The sequence below is a fragment of the Scyliorhinus canicula genome, chromosome 4 (genome assembly GCF_902713615.1).
Source record: "Scyliorhinus canicula chromosome 4, sScyCan1.1, whole genome shotgun sequence".
Classification (NCBI taxonomy): Eukaryota; Metazoa; Chordata; class Chondrichthyes; order Carcharhiniformes; family Scyliorhinidae; genus Scyliorhinus; species Scyliorhinus canicula.
Genome location: NC_052149.1, coordinates 210,438,030 through 210,446,828, shown reverse-complemented (window position 1 = coordinate 210,446,828; position 8,799 = coordinate 210,438,030). Strand labels below are relative to the sequence as shown.

The following is an 8,799-nucleotide window of genomic DNA, read 5'->3' as shown; positions in this document are numbered from 1 at the left end:
CTAATACTACACATTCCAACAATTGTAAAAGTTTAATGTGGATGAAGTGTGATTATTTTTGAACCAGGCATTGGGAGATACATATTTAATCTCAGGTGAAACTTCTTGGCTGGACCAGTCTGAGCTTTAAAATTATTAATTTTGCTCTTTGTGTTTCCTTATGAATGTTTACAGGTATGATATGGATGATGTTGGCTCTTTTCGTGGCCGTTTCATAGAACACAGAACATACAGTGCAGAAGGAGGCCATTCGGCCCATCGAGTCTGCACCGACCCATTTAAGCCCTCACTTCCACCCGATCCCTGTAACCCAATAACCCATCCTAACCTTTTTTGGACACTAAGGGCCATTTAGCATGGCCAATCCACCTAACCTGCACGTCTTTGGACTGGGGGAGGAAACCGGAGCACCCGGAGGAAACCCACGCACACACGGGGAGGACGTGCAGACTCCGCACAGACAGTGAACCAGCGGGGAATTGAACCTGGGACCCTGGGCACTATAACAAATGCACCTTTTACCATGAATGGACAAAGATAGCCTTCAAAACTTCAGAAGGTAACAGGAGACTATAACTTGCCCACCAGCAAGCCAATGGCCTGCATCATTCATGATAGTAATAGAGTCATAGGGTTTTACAGCACAGAACGTGGATCCTCGGTCCATCTGACCAGCCCATCTAAGACTTTTCTCCTCTCTATTTCCTACACCACCAATTTGTAATCTAAGGCTTTTCTCCTCTCTATTTCCTACACCACCAATTTGTAATCTAAGGCTTTTCTCCTCTATCTCCTACACCACCAATTTTCGTGTTATCTGTGAATTTACTGATTATACCCCCCACAGCCACATCTAGATCACTAAAGTACACTACAAACAGCAAGGGACAAGCACGGATCCCTGCAGTGCACCACTGGTCACAGGCTTCCAACCAGAACAACAACCTTCGACCTTCACCCTGTGCCTCCTGCCAGAAAAAAAAATTTGGATCAGTTTGCTAAATTGCCCGTGATCCCATGGGTTGTTCTTGATCAGCGTCCCATGCGGGACCTTGTTCAAAGCCTTACTGAAGTCCATGTAGACTACATCCACTGCACTGTCCGCATCTACACACCAAGTCATTTCCTTGAAAAATTCAGTCAAATTTGTTAGCCATAATCTCCCCCTGACACAGTCATACTGACTTACCCTGATTGTACTGAAACACTACATGAAAAGTTTTGGGCGCATGCCTCTATTTTCAGCAATTCCGTATGTATGTCCCAGTCATTCATTTTGTTATCTAAAAAATTAAAATTAAGATTAAAGGGATTCAATGGTTTTTTTGAATGGTCAATGGGGAAGCAATGGCACTCACCACTGATCACAAAGAAAGCTTCCCACTAAGATCGAACAGTATCTGTGTGAACTATTTCCCCTTTCTTAATGGCAGGTGCCAAGTCAAAGGGATCTCCAGGCATTCAACAGCAGCAATGTCATCAAGCACGGTAAGCAGCCAATCGCATTGAAGTATTCTCATAGGGAGAAAATTAGGAAGTGAAAACCATTGAATCCCTTTAATCTTAATTTTAATTTTTTAGATAACAAAATGAATGACTGGGACATACATACGGAATTGCTGAAAATAGAGGCATGCGCCCAAAACTTTTCATCTTAAGCAGAGCTTGGAGGACAGCCATTTTCTGGTTCATTCTCCCTGGCACTGCATTCACCAATCGGATTTGACCTGCCTGATGTCAAGAAATTCATTGATCTTTGGGTCCCTGGATGCTAATTTAGAAGTCTGTGGAGATTAAGGTACAGGATGTAGCAACGCTTGTTACATCGGTCCCTTCCTAATAATAAGGATGGTACCCTCTAGGAGTGTTTTGATAAGTGCCCAGATCAGTTCACAGGTCAATGAACAGCAGTTGGCAATGAGTCTGTTTCAGAAGAGTTAGGAACAGCAGGAGGAAGGCCCATGCGGCCAAACTGCTGAAGTTAGCTCTGAGGATATCAGAAACAGATTCAAGGGAAGACTTAGTAATCAAAGAGGGGCGAGGGGTAATCCTGGTAATTGAAAAAGGTTGAGTGGAAGCCCTGAGTGTCATATAACTGAGTACAGCGGGAAACAGTAGTTCAGGGAAACTTCGGGATAGTCAATTTTGGGGGGTCTCTCAGCCAGATGTGTTGCAGACACAGGGATAGGAATACACCCCGTTAAGTAAGTTAAAAGAAAGGAGCAAAGAAATAGGCTCAGAATAAAAACAAGTGCTGCAGTTAGCAAACTGACTCTGTATTGTGGGTTGTTGGGGAAAATTACTCTTTTGGAGCAGTGGTGTTTGGTGAGAATTCCAAAGAGAGGTCTTGAAAAGTGAAAATTGGAAACCCTTGTGACAAATATGGGGCAGAATTCTCCGACCCCCTGCCGGGTCGGAGATTCGGCGCGGTGCTGCTCCACACGAATCGTGTCACACTGCCGGGACGCAATTCCCCGCAGTGTGGAGAATCGGCGCCATCGGCGCCGGCGTGGTCAGCGCGGCACCGGTCGGGCTATGCACTGACTCTCCGGCTCGGGCCGGCGCACCGATTCTCTGGCCCGAATGGGCCATGAAGTTTCAGTGAGATTGGGTGACTAGGATCTGGGTGATTTGTTGAGAAATCTATGGAGTCTTTTAGTTGCACCTTTCATTAACTCAGTAGTGTGGTGTGTCCAACAACAACTTGTTTGTTAATTCACAGGTACCTCATACTTAACCTGAAATATTAGAGTATAAAATAGATTGCAAATTATTTAATCTTTATGAACTTGTATTGTAAATTTAGTTTTTTGTTTGTTCAAAACCCATGGAATTTTGTGGCTTTATTCCAAAGCAAGTGTCTTGAATCACCACTTTCTACATATAAAAGTGTATTTGTTCCGAATAAACATATGCAATTATATACTTTTAGAAATTACTGAAATTCCTTTTCAGAATGGAGAAAATTGACATTCAATAAATATAAAATTATGCTTTCAGTGCCAATGAGGAACTGTGAACTTGGTATACTGTTAAAAACCCAGTTACACCTCATTCAACAGTGTTAAAGGGTTTTTACAGCAAGACTACAGTACATTTTCTATCTGGGTGCAAGTTCTTAGCAGTTTAATGATTTTTACTCAATTATGCTTTGTGGAGAGATCAGAATGGCTCCCTCTGAAAAAGTAAAGAATTGGTGATAATAACTTCTGGATTTACACATTTTCCAATCCCCCGCTGGGTCGGAGAATCGCGAGTGGCGGCATGAATCCCCCCCCCCCGACATCAGCTGCCGTATTCTCCGGCGCTGGGGTTTTGGCGGGAGCGGGAATCACGCCGCGACGGTCGGCGGCTGCTAGCAGTGCCCCCCCCCCCCGAGATTCTCCGGCCCGTGATGGGCCGAGCGGCCGCGTATTTTCGGCCGGACCCGCCGGCGTAAATCAAACCAGGCCCGTACCAGCGGGACCTGGCTCTACAGGTGACCTGCAGAGTCCTCGGGAGGGGGTGCAGGGGGATCTGGCCCCGGGGGCTGCCCCCACGGTGGCGTGACCCACGATCGGGGCTCACTGATCCGCGGGTGGGCCTGTGCCGTGGGGCAACTCTTTCCCTCCGTGCCGGCTGCTGTCAACCTCCGCCATAGCCGGCATGGAGAAGAACCCCCCTGGATTGGATTGGATTGGATTTGTTTATTGTCACGTGTACCGAGGTACAGTGAAAAGTATTTTTCTGCAAGCAGCTCAACAGATCATTCAGTACATGGGAAGAAAAGGGAATTGAACAGAATTCAAGAAAATACATGAGAATACATAATAGGGCAACACAAGATATACAATGTAACTACATAAGCATTGGCATCGGATGAAGCAGACAGGGTGTAGTGCTAATGAGGACAGTCCATAAAAGGGTCATTTAGGAGTCTGGTGACAGTGGGGAAGAAGCTGTTTTTGAGTCTGTTCGTCCGTGTTCTCAGACTTCTGAATCTCCTGCCCGATGGAAGAAGTTGGAAAAGTGAGTAAGCCGGGTGGGAGGGATCCTTGATTATGCTGCCCGCTTTCCCCCGGCAGCGGGAGGTGTAGATGGAATCAATGGATGGGAGGCAGGTTCGTGTGATGGACTGGGCGGTATTCACGACTCTCTGAAGTTCCTTGCGGTCCTGGGCCGAGCAGTTGCCATACCAGGCTGTGATGCAGCCCGAGAGGATGCTCTCTATAGTGCATCTGTAAAAGTTGGTAAGGGTTAATGTGGACATGCCAAATTTCCTTAGTTTCCTGAGGAAGTAAAGGCGCTGTTGTGCTTTCTTGGTGATAGCGTCAACATGAGTGGACCAGGATAGATTTTTGGAGATGTGCACCCCTAGGAATTTGAAACTGCTCACCATCTCTACCTCGGCTCCGTTGATGCTGACAGGGGTGTGTACAGTACTATGCTTCCTGAAGTCGATGACCAGCTCTTTAGTTTTGCTGGCATTAAGGGAGAGATTGTTGTCGTTGCACCACTCCACTAAGTTCTCTATCTCCCTCCTGTATTCAGACTCGTCGTTGTTCGAGATCCGGCCCACTATGGTCGTATCGTCAGCAAACTTGTAGATGGAGTTGGAACCAAGTTTTGCCATGCAGTCGTGTGTGTACAGGGAGTAGAGTAGGGGGCTAAGTACGCAGCCTTGCGGGGAACCGGTGCTGAGGACTATTGTGGAGGAGGTGTTGGTGTTCATTCTTACTGACTGTGGTCTGTTGGTCAGAAAGTCAAGGATCCAGTTGCAGAGTGGAGAGCCAAGTCCTAGGTTTTGGAGCTTTGATATGAGCTTGGCTGGGATTATGGTGTTGAAGGCAGAGCTGTAGTCAATAAATAAGAGTCTGCGCATGCACTGGGATGATGCCAGCACTCTCTTGTGCTCCCGCGCATGCGCCAACTAGTGCCGGCCGGCAGAGGCCCTGCAGTGCCGGTTGGCGTGGCGGCAAGCCAGCCTAGCCCTGAAGGTGCGGAGCACTCTGTCCTGCCGGGTATGGGAGAATCCCACCCGAGGACTTCAGAAGTGGTTGTGGTCTTCAAAGAAGTAAGGGCAGTGTAACCTAACAATTTTCCCATCATTGCTACAGAGACTGCAAAATCCAGATCTGTAAAATTCTTCAATTAAAGAAAGTTCATACTACTCAAAATGTCGGTGATTCTGAAAACACCCTGATCAGGGAAATTAAGAGATTTCCATCAGGAAGCACGAGCCAAATCTCAAAAATCCAATTGAAGTCTCGAAGAAAATTAACACAGAGGCAAAGGAAATAGGAACAGCAGTAGGTCATCCTGGAGCCTCTTTATATCCTCCTCAGCACTCATATTTCAACCTAGTTTTGTGTTCTCAGCAAACTTGGAGATATTACATTTAGTTGCCTTATCGCAATCATTAATGTATATTGTGACTAGTTGGGGTCCAGGCACTTATCCCTGCGGTATCCCACTCATCACTGTCTGTCACTCCAAAAACGTTCCATTGATTCCTACACTCTGTTACTGTTATGTATTGTAAACGAATGCTTCTCTGAGAAGTGTGTCACATGATTACTTGGTGACACCATCGGAGGCATTTGGGAGATTTCCCTCCCTTCCCCTCAGGCTGTGAGTGAGCAACACCTCCCTCATAAAATCTGATGGTCTGGTTAAGTAACTTACAATGTGGCAAGCTTTTCATCCTTTGTTTCTATTGTGAAGAGCAGAACAACTAAAACATAACAATAAAAACAAGGCTGGCGATGAGGGTGATTTTCCAGTAAAAATAGACAGAAGAAGCAGTTCAGACATGGACCCCAAGTCAAGGATCGATTTTCAGGAGACCACTCCACCATCAATTGAAATCTGGTAAATCTGTTCATTGGGAATGGGATTTTGGCCTTTGCTAAGTGTGTACCTTCATTTTCAAATTGATAGAAAGCACTCCTGACTATTCCTTCATTTTCTTTACTCAACTGCAACCTTGGAAGAACTCAGGGAGTTGAAGGCAGGAAAATAAAACATTTTCCCAGCCAGTACGTGATGGTATTATGAGTCAATTCAAACAATTGGTCAGTTCCTAGAAAACGAGCAAAGAAAAATCGGCTATGTTAAAAAAAAATGAGTTTACTTACCAAAGCTGGGGAATCTTATCCAGCTCTGTGCCTTCGCACGTCATGGGTTGCAATGTTGGATCCTCAAACTCAGTGAGTGAGAGAGAGATCTGCTTTTGTAAAAACAACTTTCAAAAGGAAAAAAAAATAATAATGTGATAATAATCAAGATTAAACAGCATTAAAGCTGAAATCGTATGGTTTTATTTTTTTTCTCATAGCCACAGTCCAACCAAGAACGGAAACTAGAGGGGAGGAAAAGTTAAAGAAAGTACTGCAACTTATGGACAGGTAACTGCAATAGCGGGAAAAGGTATTACTATGGAACCATTCAATGAGAATGTGAGAGCTTGGAGCTCCCATGAAGAGAGATGTCAATATCACCTTATGGAAAACAGGATACCAGATAAAATTAAAGTAGCAACTTTCTTGGGTGTAATAGGACAGAAAACCTTCACCATATAACAAAGTTATGTCCATCTGACAAGCCTGGTATGAAACTTATGAGGAATTGACTAAGACCCTTGAAGAACACTTCTCGCCCAAACCATTAACTATTGCAGAGAGATTCAGATTTCATCGATGTTGCCCAGAAGAGGGTGAAAAGATTCAACAATTTGCAGCCATCCTCCAGAAACTAACAAAGAATTGTGAAATTGGGCTGACCCTTGAGGACACGAGGCGAGACAGGCTTGTATGCGGATTGAAAATTTAGACGAGTCAGGGAGATTGTTTTAAGAAAGCTCTCTAACACTCAAACTTGCTGTTGAAATATTAGTGTCTATGGAATTGGCAGTGAAAAAAGCTTCCCACTTCAGAGCTGATGCCAAAATAAACAAGATGAATCCTGAGAAATGAAGGTCTGTCAACATGCAAGGTGGGCCCAAGTGGGGCATTCTCCACAGGAAAGTTGGTGTCAAGAAAACAAATGTTGCAATTGTGACACGAAAGTTCACATAACAAAGGCGTGCTGGGCCAGATAGAATCTTCAAACCTCGAAGATGGGTAAATGACAGAATGCACCCAATTCCGCAAAAAAAAACATTGAATAACCAAAGACAGTGAAAATTCCCAAGAGGACATGACGTCTAGTGAGATTAAGCAACTTAAACTAGGAGTATTATTGATGCCCAGAAATGGTGCGACCATCTGAAACTGAATGGGAACAAAATTAAAATGGAAGTAGTAATGGGAACTGCTCTATCTCTTATCTCTGAAGATTTATATCAACGAGAGCTCAAGAACATACCATTAAAGCTGTCTGGCATAATCTTGAGAACTTACATGGACGAGATGGTTCCAGTGATGGGTTATAACATGGTGCAAGTAGAAGTAAATGGTCAATCTGCAAAATTTCCATGACATGTGGTAAAAGAAAATTTTCCTGCAATTTTCGGAAGTGTGGTTGAACAAAATCAAACTAAATTGGCAAGCTGTGAATCAACTCGTTGATGGAAAGAACACATTACAGAAACTCTTAGGAACGTACAAGAAGGTATTCAAAAATACTTTTGGGAAATGACTGGAGTCGAGGCACGACTTAAGGTAAAACCTAATAGCACCCTAAATAGTTAAAGGCATGAATTGTGCCGTGTGTGATCCAACCAAAAGTTGAAATGGAAGTTGTAAAATTGATAAAGGTGGAGTGATTGAATGTGACGACAAGCAAATGGGCAACCCCAATTGTACTAGTTACCAAGCCAGGTTGCTCACTAAGAATCTGTGGTGACTTTCGAATGACGATAAATCCAGTGTTATGTTCCGACCAGTATTCCTTACCATTAATAGAGGACTGATTTGCTGTTTTTTGGGTGGACAACAGTTCAGTAAGATAGATTTGTCCTAAGCATACCTCCAGATGAGGATAGCAGCTGAGTCGCAACCTCTTCTAACTATTGTAACACACGAAGGACTATTCAGGTACAACGGCCTACGATTCAGAGTAGCATCTGCACTAGCATATTCCAAAATTGTATGGACTAAAGCCTTAGTGGCCTGAACGGTGTTCAATATTATTTGGACCACATCATATAAAAACTGTGCCTTATCATCTTTCCACCAATAGATTGGGGGAGGGGTTGATACAGTCATTGGAGAATGCTGTTAAATCATCAAAGGATGAAGGACCGTTAGCTAAAAGTGTAAACAACTTTCTCATATCCTACACAAACACTGCCCATGGTACAACCCAAAACTCGCCAGCAATATTATTTTTAAAAAGGAAGTTGAGAACCAAAATTGATTTGCCTTATCACTTGACCCTTCTACCATTGTAGAGAGACAACAACAACACCAAGTTACTTGCCACGAACAGCCATCAAAGCCAAGATGTTTATATCAAGGAGAAAAGGCGTTCGTGAGAAGCTGCTCTTCAACTGGTAAGGCAGTAGTGTAGTGGTGTTGTCGCTGGACTAGTAAACCAGAAACCCAGGGTAATGCTCTGGGGATTGGGGTTCGAGTCCCGCCACTGCAGGTGGTGAAATTTGAATTCAATATAAATCTGGAATTAGAAGTCTAAGGATGACCATGAAACCATTGCCGATTGTTCTTAAAAACCCATCTGGTTCACTCATGCCCTTTAGGGAAGGAAATCTGCCATCCTTACCTGGTCTGGCCTATATGTGACTCCAGACCCACAGCAGAGTGGTTGACTCTTAACTGTCCCTTCAAGGGCAATTAGGGATGGGCACTAAATGCTGGCAAA

General features: G+C 44.2%; 1 long non-coding RNA gene across 1 annotated transcript; it reads left to right on the top strand.

Annotated features, from left to right (window-relative positions):
* Positions 1-433: 433 nt before the first annotated feature.
* Positions 434-8,543, top strand: LOC119964190. The gene is made up of 3 exons (XR_005460278.1): positions 434-559; positions 1,434-1,488; positions 6,317-8,543. It is a non-coding gene; the product is annotated as an uncharacterized LOC119964190 (long non-coding RNA).
* The last annotated feature ends 256 nt before the right edge of the window (positions 8,544-8,799 follow it).